Source organism: Rhinopithecus bieti, unplaced genomic scaffold, assembly GCF_001698545.2.
Source record: "Rhinopithecus bieti isolate Rb0 unplaced genomic scaffold, ASM169854v2 scaffold_68516, whole genome shotgun sequence".
In the NCBI taxonomy this organism is placed as follows: Eukaryota; Metazoa; Chordata; class Mammalia; order Primates; family Cercopithecidae; genus Rhinopithecus; species Rhinopithecus bieti.
In genome coordinates this window covers 151,042-163,526 of record NW_016825834.1, presented here as the reverse complement: position 1 = coordinate 163,526, position 12,485 = coordinate 151,042, and positions in this window count along the sequence as shown.

Below are 12,485 nucleotides of genomic sequence, written 5' to 3'. Positions count from 1 at the left end.
TTTCCCATGTTCAAATGATTCTCTTACAGGCGTGAGCCACCGCACCTGGCCTAGAAAGTTCTAATGCTGTGCTGGGCTCAGAACCAGTGGACTTGGGGGACATGTGACATAATGAGACACCAGCCCAACTTCAAAAGATATCAATATTCAGGCCGGGCATAGTGGTTCATGCCTGTAATCCCAGCACTTTGGGAGGCCAAGGCAGGCAGATTGCCTGAGCTCAGGAGTTCAAGACCAGCCTGGCCAACATGGTGAAACCCCGTCTCTACTAAAAATACAAAAATTAGCCAGGTGTGGTGGCGCGCACCTGTAATCCCAACTATTCGGGAGGCTGAGGCAGGAGAATCGCTTAAACCCGGGAGGCAGAGGTTGTAGTGAGCTGAGCTCACACCACTGCACTCCAGCCTGGGCGACAGAGTGAGACTCTGTCTCAAAAAAAAAAAGCCTCAGCCTCCTGAGTAGCTGGAATTACAGGCACACACCACCATGCCTGGCTAATTTTTGTATTTTTAGTAGAGACAGGGTTTTGCCATGTTGGCCAGCTAGTCTTGAACTCCTGACCTCAAGCAATCCACTTGGTCTCAGCCTCCCAAAGTGCTCAATTACAGGTGTCAGCCACCATTCCTGGCCTCCACTGTATGTTGTTTCTTTTCTCTTGCTGCTTTTAGGATCCCTTTTTTACTCTTGACCTTTGGGAGTTTGATTATTAAATGCCTTGAGGTAGTCTTCTTCGGGTTAAATGGGCTTAGTGTTCTATAACCACCTTGTACTTGAATATTGTTTTTTTTTTTTTTTGAGACAGAGTCTCACTCTGTCGCCCAGGCTGGAGTGCAGTGGTGTGAGCTCAGCTCACTACAACCTCTGCCTCCCGGGTTTAAGCGATTCTCCTGCCTCAGCCTCCCGAATAGTTGGGATTACAGGTGCGCGCCACCACACCTGGCTAATTTTGTATTTTAGTAGAGACGGGGTTTCACCATGTTGGCCAGGCTGGTCTTGAACTCCTGAGCTCAGGCAATCTGCCTGCCTTGGCCTCCCAAAGTGCTGGGATTACAGGCATGAACCACTATGCCCGGCCTGAATATTGATATCTTTTTGAAGTTGGGCTGGTGTCTCATTATGTCACATGTCCCCCAAGTCCACTGGTTCTGAGCCCAGCACAGCATTAGAACTTTCTAGGCCAGGTGCGGTGGCTCACGCCTGTAATCCCAGCACTTTGGGAGGGCGAGGTGGGTAGATCACAAGGTCAGGAGTTCAAGACCAGCCTGACCAAGATGGTGAAACCCCATCTCTACTAAAAATACAAAAATTAACTGGGTGTGGTGGTGTGCACTTGTAATCCCAGCTACTTGGGAGGCTGAGGCAGAGAATTGCTTGAACCCGGGAGGTGGAGGTTGCAGTGAGCCAAGATCATGCCACTGCACTCCAGCCCGGGTGACAGAGCAAGACTCTATTTCAAAAATAAAAAATAGAAAAAAAAAATACCTTTCTAGGAGGTGCAGTCCTTGTGGTCTAGACTGTCTTTCAGGTTTATTTAGCACTGTAGGGCATGTTAGCCCATGGTGGCAAAGCTTGCTGAAACTCATGTTCTGACCTCTGGGATGGGCAAATTCCTTCTGGCTAGAGCTGGTCTAAATGCTCCCTCTGTGGGTGCTGGCTGAGTTCTGCCCAGTGTTGTTCTCAACTGCAACAGGGGAGCACTAAGTTCCAACACAGTCCCACAATCACTGCACTCTCCCTCCTTCAAGTGCAGAGTCTCTCTATGTGCCACGTGGCCACTGCCGGGGGCTGGGGAAGGGGAGGTGTTAGCAATTCAAGACTGTCTTTCCTACCCTCCTCAGTGCCTCTTCCAGTCATATGAAGTTAAAACCAGGTACTAGGAGTGCTCACCTGATTTTTGGTTCTTATGAAGGTGCTTTTTAATATAGAAAGTGGTTAAATTTGGTGTCCCTGTCAGGAGACACCTCCACAATTGGAGGCTTCCATTTAGCTGTCTTGCTCTGCCTCCTCCATTTTTGTTGTTGTTTTTTTAGACAGACTCTCACCCCGGTTGGAGTGCAGTGGCACAAAAGTGGCTCACTGCAGTCTCGACCTCTGGGACTCAAGTGATTCTCCCACCTCAGCCTCCTGAGTAGTTGGGACTACATGCGTGCACCATCGTGCTCAACTCATTTGTGTTTTTAATTTTTTTGTAGAGATGATGTCTTACTATGTTGCCCAAGCTGGTCTCAATGTCCTGGGCACAAGGGATCCTCTGGCCTCAGCCTCCCAAAAGTACCTGGATTACAGGCATGACCTGTTATTGTTTATGAACCGTGTGCTCTTTACAATTTTCTCTTTGCAAGAATTTATTCTTTGATTTAACCCACAATTACTACAACCACTGTCAGTCATAGATTTGCCAGAAATTAGGTAAATATTTTACTTGTTTTTATTAATCTTTCTTAAATGTACATGTAGCTTGTATTTTTTTCAGTGTTTAAAGCTGGAGATGTTTTGGGTCTTTCTTTAGGACTTTGATGATGTTTTTGTGACCAAATACATGCTGTAGGAACTTAATTCTTGTTTAGTCTTTTTTTTTTTTTTGAGACAGTCTTCCTCTGTTGGCCAGGCTAGAACACAGTGGCTTAACCTCAGCTCACTGCAATCTCTACCTCCTGGGCTCAAGTGATCCTTCTACCTTTTACCTCAGCCTCTCAAGCAGCTAGGACTACAGGCTTTTTTTTTTTTTTTGGTAGAGATGAGTCTCACTCTATTGCCCAGGGTGGTCTTGAGCTCCTGAGCTCAAGTGAACCTCCCATCTTATCCTCCCAAAGGGCTGGGATTACAGGTGTGAGGCAGTGTGCCTGGCAAGCCTATGGCAAAATTGGCTTCCTGATGTACCATTTTACTTAGAGTGACAGTTTCCAAGTACCTACCAACATTAAGTGATGACTTAAACTCTATAATCCTTTAACTATACTGCTGAATTCCGTATGCAAGTACCTTTCAGAGGATTTTGCATCAGTCTTCATAAGGGATATTGGTCTGTAGTTTTCCTGTAGTACCTTTACTGGCCTTGGTATTAGGTTAAGGCAGGCCTCATAGAATGTGCTAAGAGTATGCTCTCATCTTCAATTTTTGGGAAGTCTGAAATGATTGATGCAGTTTTTCTTTAAATGCTTGGTAGAATTCATCAGTGAAGCCATCAGGTTTTAGGGCTTTTGACATGAGATGTTTGATTACTGATTGAATCTCTTTAGTAGTTACAAATCTACTCACATTTTTTATTTCTTCATGGTTTAGCCAGGTAGGTTTAGTGTTTCTAGGAATTTCTCCACTTCACTTGGGTTATCCAATTTGTTGGCACACAATTGCTGATTGTACTCCCCTATAACCCTTTTCATTTCTGTGGAAATGGTAGTAATGTCCTCATTTTCATTTCTGATTTGTCTCCTTTGTCATGAGTAGATCTAGCTAAAGATCTGCAAAGTTTTTTGATTTCTGAATAACCAACTTTTGGTTTCATTTTGATTTTCTGTATTATTTTCTAGTCTCTATTTCATTTATATCTATTCTAATCTTTACTTCCTTTCTACTGCTAGCTCTGGGTTTAGTTTGCTCTTCCTTTTCAGTTCCTTAAATTGGAAAGTCAGATTGGTGATTTTTGTCTTATTTTTTAAAATTATTTTTAATTTTGCTTTCTTCAGACCAGACTCTTATTTTTTAATGTAAGAATTTATAGCTAGAAACTTCCCCCTTGGCACTGCTTTTGCTGTATCTCCAAAGTTTTGGTATGCTGTCTTTTCATTTTCACTTGTCTTTATAAGTATTTTATTATTTGTCTTGTGGTTTCTTTTTTGATCTAACGGTTAAGAGTGTGTTAATTTCCAAGATTTTAAAAATTTTCCAGTTTTCCTTTTGTTTTTGATTTCTAACTTCATCCCATTGCGGTCAAAGAAGATACTTTGCTGTCTTTTAAAATCAATTCACACTTAATTTATGACCTCTCTTGGAATTTATCCTATGTATACTTGAGAAGAATGTGTATTTCATTGTTGGGTGGACTGTTCTGTGTATGGTTGTTAGATCTATTTGGTTTATTGTGTTGTGAAAGTCCTCTATTTCCTTGCTTAGATTTTGATGGTTCTATCCACTATTGAGATTGGGATATTAAAGTCTCTAACTATTAATACAGAACTGTACTTTTCCCTTCAATTCTGTCCATTTTTGTTTCATATATGTTGATGGTTTGTCATTAGGAGCATAAATGTTTACAACTGTTATACCTTCGTGCTGTATTGAACCTTTTATGTTTTTTATTTTTCTAAGACAGGATTGTGCTCTGTCACCTAGGCTGAAGTGCAGTGGTGTGATCACAGCTCACTGCAGCCTCCAATGCTTTGGCTCAAGCTATCCTTCTGCTTCAGCCTCCTGAGTAGCTGAGACTACAGGCACATGCTTCCATGCTCAGCTAATTTTTAAATTTTCTGTAGAGACAGGGTTTCCTATGTTGCCCAGGCTGTCTCCAACTCCTGGTCTCAAGGCACCCTCATACTTTGGTCTCCCAAAGTGCTGAGATTACAAATGCATGAGCCAACGTACTCATCCTGAACCGTTTTTTAGTATATAATGTCCTTCTTTGTCATTAGTAACCTTTTTTGCTTTGAAGTGTATTTTGTTGGATACTAGTATCGCCATCCTTAATATTTGGTTATTAGTTTCATGGAATATCCTTTCCTGTCCTTTCACTTTCAACCTGTTTTTGTCTTTGGATCTTAAGTCTCTTACAGACAGCATATATAGTCATGTATCATTTATGTATGGGTACATATTCTTAGAAATGCAGTTATGCAATTTCATCATCATGTAAACACCACAGAAACAAACCTAGATGGTATGGTATAGCCTATTGCTCCTAGGCTACAAAGCTGTACGGCATGTTACCATATTATATACTGTAGGCAGCTGTAACCCAATGGTGTTTGTATATCTAAACATAGAAAATACATAGTAAAAATATGGTATTATAATCTTACCATTATATTACCATCCTATGGGCATTCCATCATTGAAATGTTATGTGGCACGGGAGTCTTGAATCATGGTTTTTTAAACCCATTCTTCTAATCTCTGTCTTTTCATTGAAGTTTAACCCATTTACATTTAAAATAATTACTGATGAGGGAATTCTGTCATGTTGCTATTTTCTATATATTGCAGCTTTATTTTGTTCCTCATTTCTTATCTGTCTTCTTTTGTGTTTAGTTGATTTTGTAATGAAACTTTTAACTTCCTTTCTTATCTTCTTTTAGCTATTTTCTTTGTGTTATCATGGGATTACATTTAACATTCTAAATAAGGAAGCTTCTAACATAAATTTATAGCAGCTTAATTTGAAAACATACAAAACTGCTCCTTAACTGCCCTGTCCCCCACCCCTTTCAGCTGCTGATATCACATAATCACATCTCTATACAACGTGTGTCCACGACAAACTAAATATATTAGTCCCTTAAATTAAGTAGAAAATAAAATGTGGAGCTACCTGTTGCGAAAATGTTTTCTGGGTACATGACCACAAAGTACATTGTAGGATGCAGTGACCTAAAAATGCATACCAGTGCTAAAATAACTGCTGCTGTCTGCAACATCCCTCCTCCCCTTAGGAATGTTGACCAGACTCTACAAAACCCAAACAGTTCCTGTAAGCAGAGAGTAAACAGATTAAGAAAACAACCAGATGGCTTAACATACCATCAGTGACTTCCCCCAGCCCCTCCATTCCCTCTTCATGAAATAAAAAACTAGATAGGCATGCGCTATAAGCACTGAAATCTACCTTGTCTTGCTGCTGCCTGAGGCTGCCTTGTAAATTTCCCCTGAATAAATCTTTGACTACCTGCCAACCTGGAATCATCTGCCTCTTTCTTTGGTCTGATGGCAAATCAGTAATTTGTCTCCACTTGTAGAGGGCAGTTCTCAGTCCTGGCAGGGAGTTTTCCCAACAAAACTAAAGTTACAATAATACTAGCTTTTGGACTAATCATTGGTTTTTGTTAATGTATTGGTCTCAAGTCATGTTGTAAACAAAAAGTGGAGTTACATACCATGTTACAATACTAGCTTTTATAATTTCCCATATATTTACCTTTACTTATCTTTATTTCTTTATACACGTTCAGTTACTGTCTAGTGTCCTTTCAACTTGCAGGACTCCATTTAGCATTTCTTGTAGGGGAGGTCTAGTGGTAATGAACTCCCTCAACTTTTGTTTATCTGGAAAGTCTTACCTCCTACTTCAATTTCGAAGGACAGTTTTTGCCAGATATGCGATTTTTTTTTTTTTTGACACGGAGTCTCACACTGTTGCCCAGGCTGGAGGGCAGTGGCACGATCTCAGCTCACTGCAAGCTCCACCTCCTGGATTCATGCCATTCTCCTGGAGTAGCTGGGACAACAGGTGCCCACCATCATGCCCGGCTAATTTTTTGTATTTTTAGTAGAGATGGGGTTTCACTGTACTAACCAGGATGGTCTGGATCTCCTGACCTTGTGATCCACCCACCCCGGCCTCCCAAAGTGCTGGGATTAGGGGCGTGAACCACTGCGCCCTGCCAGATATGGGATTCTCGATTGACAGATTAATTTTTTTCTTTTACCACTTTGACTATATTAGCTCATTGTCTTCTGGCCTCCAAAGTTTTTGATAAGAAATCTGCTGATAATCTTATTGAGGATCATTTGTATGTGAAGAGTCATTTCTCTTTTGCTGCTTTCAAAATTCTTTTGATAGTTTGATTATAATGTATCTCAGTATGGGTTTCTTTGAGTTCATCCTACTTGAAGTTTATTGAACTTCTTAGATATTTATATTCATGCTTTTCACCAAATATGGGAAGTTGTTGGTCATTTCTTCAAATACTCTCACCAGCCTTTTCTCTCTCTTCTCCTTCTGTAATTATCACAATGTGTATGTTGATCTGCTTGAGGTATCCCACAAGTTCCTTAGGCTCCTTTCACATTTCTTCAATCTCTTTTCTTGCTGTTCCTCAGACTCAATAATTTCTGTTATCCTTTCTTGAAGTTTTCTGATTCTTTCTTCTAACTGTTCAATGTGCCTTTGAATCCCTCTTGTGAATTTTTCATTTCAGTTATTGTACTTTTAGCTCCAGAATTTCTTTTGGTTTCTTTTAGGTTTTCTATCTGTTTTGATATTCCCATTTTGTTCATATGTAATTTTCTTGACTTTAAATTCCTTTTTTTTTTTTTTTGAGTCTCTTTAGGTTTCATTTGAATGGGTTACACTTTCCTGTTTCTTTGTATCCTTTGTGATATTTTTGTTGAAAACCAGACATTAGAATTTACTAATGTCTTAACTCTGGAAATCAGATTCTTCCTCTTCTCCACGGTTTGCTGTTTTTATTTTTCTTTTTTGATTGTTGTAAGCCCTCTTTTCCTAGGATGAGCCTGAAGTATATAGCTAAGGCCTTCTCAGGTCTTTTCTGAGCCTGCACCATCCCCTAGGCATGCGCCATGACTTTCTGATTTCTCTCATATATGCAATTGTGTTTTTGTCTGGCTCCCAAAAGGGGAAAATGAGAAATATGAATGGGAGTGGAGAGGGAAGCATCAGCTCTTTAATTCTCCTGGAAGTTACTTCAACCAGGTGAGGGGCTTGCAATAATAGAAGTGCAACAATGGCTAATGACTCTCTGCACCTCTGTGATCACAACTAGCAGTTAGGAATCAGAGCTCAGATCTAATGTTTTGAGGATATTGTCCTTTTTGCCCCCCTAGTTCCTACAAGCTGTGTGCAAACCACTCTAGGAACATGTGCACAGCTGCCTGCCATGAGATTCAGTGGTAGAAGATGGTTAGCTGCTACTGTGCTAAGAGTGGAAACTGATCAATTTTTTTTTTTTTTTTTTTTGAGACAGAGTCTCACTCTGTCACCCAGGCTGGAGTGCAGAGACATGATCTTGGCTCACTGCAACCTCTGCCTCCCAGATTCAAGTGGTTCTCTTGCCTCAGCCTCCAGAGTACTGGGACTACAGGCATTCACCATCATGCCTGGCTAACTTTATATTTTTAGTAGCGATGGATTTTGCCATGTTGGCCATGCTGGTCTTGAACTCCAGACCTCAGGTGATCCACCCACCTCGACCTCCCAAAGTGCTAGGATTACAAGCATGAGCCACTGAATCCCACTTCTCTCTCTTTCTTTCTTTCTTTCTTTCTTTCTTTCTTTCTTTCTTTCTTTCTTTCTTTTTTTTTTTTGTCTTAAAACAACATGCATTTATTTGGGTCACAATGCTATAGATTGGCTATTTGGGCTGGGCTCTGCTGGGCAATTCTTCTGGTCTTTGCTGGACTCACTCACGCACTTTTTCCCCAGTTGCTAAGTTGGCTAAGTGTTGGCTAGTCTAAGACAGATGGCTCACTGCTGCTCCACATAATCTCATCCTCCAATAGGCTAGCCCAGGTTTATTCTATAGCAGCTGAGCAGGATCCCAAAAAAGCAAGTGGAAGCATGCAAGACCTCTTAAAGGTTACGCTTAAAACATGATCACTTTCACCACATTCCATTGGGCAAAACTTCATAACAAGGCTAGCTCAGACTCAGGGTTGAGGAAATAGATTCCACTCCTTAATGAGAAGAGTTACAGAGACACATTGCAAATGAATGAATATAGGCAGAAACAGAACTGGAGACATTTCTGCAATGCTCTTCAAAGCATTAGCATATACATTTTGCCTTAGGCTTTATTTTTTAAGGGATTCAGGCAATGACAGTGTCTATCACACTAAGGTTTTTTAAAAAGAAATTGACCAAAATTAACCACAATGTACTGTCCAAGTCTTCCTCTGGAAGCTGCAAGTTTCAATAAATTCTACAGTTCTAAAATACAGATGTTCCTTGACTTATGATGAAATTATATCCCAGATAAATCCATCACAAGTTGAAAATATCTTAAGTCAAAAACACACTTTCAACATATTATTTTTAACTTACAACGGGTTTATCTGGGACATAACCTCACTGTAAGTCGAGAAGCATATTAAAATCTATAACATTTCTGGACTATTGTAAAGTTGAAAAATAGTAAGTGACACCATCATTAAGTCAGGTATTGTCTGTACATAAGACAGACTCTGCCAGTGTAATTTTTGTCTAGGTAAGGAGACAGATTTCTTGTGCTTCCTATTCTGCCATTTTCCTAGAATCCTCTATTTGTTTCATTTTCGTTCATTCTGTATTGATTAATATTAAACATCTAATATTGTGACTTTATATACTACTTTGGCTGAACTCTCATGTTTCTATTTTTTTGTTCTCATTGTGATTAATTTCTAAATAGTTTATAAATCTGCAATTGCAGTTGTGATTTTCTCCTTGACCCAGATTTAAGGCATTTTTCCCTTTTGCTTCCAATTAGATGAATTTCCTTTTATCTTTTATCTAAAAAATTATTTTAGTGCTGTTAACAGAGTGTGTAACTTAAAATTGAGATTTTTTTGGTGTAAATTTTAAAAATCAATTTTTATAAATGTTTCCTGGTCATTAAAGGTAACTTCTCTATCTGCAAGTTATGAAATTTAATATGGCTGTTAAATCTTGTATAGATACTTAGGTTCTTTTGAAAATTATTGTCTATTACTTCCCTGTTGAGGCTTCAAATACAAAGAATGGTATATAATCAAACAATTTAAAGGTGAGGAGAAAGAGAATGTGATGGTTAATACTGACTGTCAACTTGATTAGATTGAAGGATACAAAGTACTGATCCTGTGTGTATCTGTGAGGGTGTTGCCAAAGGAGTTGAACATTTGAGTCAGTGGGCTGGGAAAGACAGACCCACCCTTCATCTGGGTGAGCACCATCTAGTCAGCTGCTAGCACGACCAGAATACAAAGCAGGCAGAAAAATGTGAAAAGATTCGACTGGCTTAGCCTCCCAGCCTATATATTTCTCCTATGCTAGATGCTTCCTGTCCTCAAACATCAGATGCCAAGTTCTTCAGGAACTCAGACTGGCTTCCTTTCTTGCAGCTTGCAGATGGTCTATTGTGGGACCTTGTGATGGTGTGAGTTAAAACTACTTAATAAACTCCCCTTTATATATAAATATATGTATCCATTCCATTAGTTCTTTCTCTCTAGAGAACCCCAATACAGATTTTGGTATCAGGAGTGATTCTAGAGGAACAGAATATTAAGGATGGAGTTCTTTTGTTGGTTTTGGGGTTTCTGGAGTTGGCTGCTTAATATGATTAGACCCCAAAATGCTAAGGACTCTAATAGTATGGAGAACACTGATAGTCATTGGCATGAACTTTTTAGAGAGTTACGAAAAATAAATGCATTTGACACTCCTGATTCATCACTTGTGAGAGGCAAGGAGTTTAGTGACTCTATACATAATACCTTTGACTGTATATGGAGAACCAAGGAACACAATTAAGTTGGTTGGGTGTTCCTAAGTTCACTGGACAAAGTGAATCCAAAGGGATTCTAACTCCTGGCTTCAGAAGCAGATACTGAGCCTCAAATCTGCTAAGATTGTCCTAAGTGAGAGTCTTATCTCCTGTAGAGAAAGAGCTGAAATTGTGGAAAAACAGACACAAGCTCTTATCATGCAAGTGGCTGACCTGCAATGAAAGGTGCATGCACAGCCTCGCCAGGTGTCTACTGTTGAAGTGAGAGCATCGATTGGAAAAGAATGAGACGCTGCAAGTTGGAATGGGGGCGTGTGGGAGGACCCTGATGAAGTTGGGGACACTAAGCCTGTAAACACTGATGAACTTGTTTTGCCAAAAGAAACAGCTTCCCCATCCCCAGTAGTGACAAAATCCCCTCCCTGACCCACACTGCCATCAGCCTTTCTACCTTTGCCGGAGGAGATAAACCCTACGCTGCCTAAGGCAACACTGATGACCTCCCCTGAGGCAGTTGCCAGGCAAGATAATGTTGATTCTCTTCAGGAGCTACCCCAACACCCTTGTTTGCTTCCAGATCTATAACTAGACTAAAGTCCCGGCAGGCCCCTAAAGGTGAGGTTCAGAGTGTGACCCATGAGGAGGTGCACTATACTTGAAAATAACTGCTTGAGTTTTTAAATTTATATAAGCAGAAATCTGGAGAACAGGCACGGGAATGGATATTAAGGGTGTGGGATAATGGTGGAAGGAACACAGAGTTGGATCAGGCTGAATTTATTGACTTGGGCCCACTAAGTGGGGATTCTGCATTTAATGTTGCAGCTCGGGGAGTTAAAACAGGTTCTAATAGTTTATTTGCTTGGTTAGCTGAAATATGGATTAAAAGATGGCCCACTATGAGCAAGCTGGAAATGCCTGATCTCTCTTGGTTTAATGTAGAGGAACGGATCCAAAGGCTTAAGGATATTGGGATGGTGGAGTGGATTAGTCACTTTAGATATACTCATCCCAGCTGGGAGGGTCCAGAAGATAGACCCAGAACCCCTTGAATGAAGGGGAGGCTGGTCCCCTTGAGGAAGGACCCCACTACATTGCCAACAATTTAGGCTGTTAATCTTTCTCCCATTCTTCCCCAAGGAGATCTCCAGCCTTTTACCAGGGTAAAACTGTGCACTGGGGAAAGGGAAATGATCTGACATTTCAGGGACTACTGGACACTGGCTCTGAGCTGACGCTGATTCTAGGGGACCCAAAATGTCATTGTGGTCCTCCAGTTAACATAGGAGCTTATAAAATTCAGGTAATTAATGAAGTTTTAGCTCAGATCCAGTTGACAGTGTGTCCGATGGGTCCCCAGACTCATCCTGTGGTCATTTTCCCAGTGCCAGAATGCATAATTGGCACAGGCATACTTAGCAGCTGGCAGAACCCCCCCTCACTGGCTCCCTGACTGGTAGAGTAAGGGCTATTATGGTGGAAAAGGCCAAATGGAAGCCATTAGAGCTGCCCCTACCTAGAAAAATAGTAAATCAAAAACAGTATCACATCCCTGGAGGGGTTGCAGAGATTAGTGCCACCATCAAGGACTTGCAAGACGCAGTGGGGGTGATTCCCATCACATCCCTGTTCAACTCTCCCATTTGGCCTGTGCAAAAGACAGATAAATCTTGGAGAATGACAGTGGATTATTGTAAGCTTAACCAAGTGGTGACTCCAATTGCGGCTGCTGTATCAGATGTGGTTTCATTGCTTGAGCAAATTAACACATCTCCTGGTACCTGGTATGCAGCCATTGACTTGGCACATGCCTTTTTCTCCATTCCTGTCCATAAGGCCCACCAGAAGCAATCTGCCTTCATCTGGTAAGCCCAGCAATATACCTTTACTGTACTACCTCAGAGGTGTATCAACACTCTGGCTGTGTCATAATCTTATTTGGAGAAACCTTGATCTCTTTTTGCTTCCACAAGCTATCACACTGGTCCACTACATTGATGACATTATGCTGATCGGATCCAGTGAGCAAGAAGTAGCAAACACACTGGACTTACTGGTGACACAGAAGAT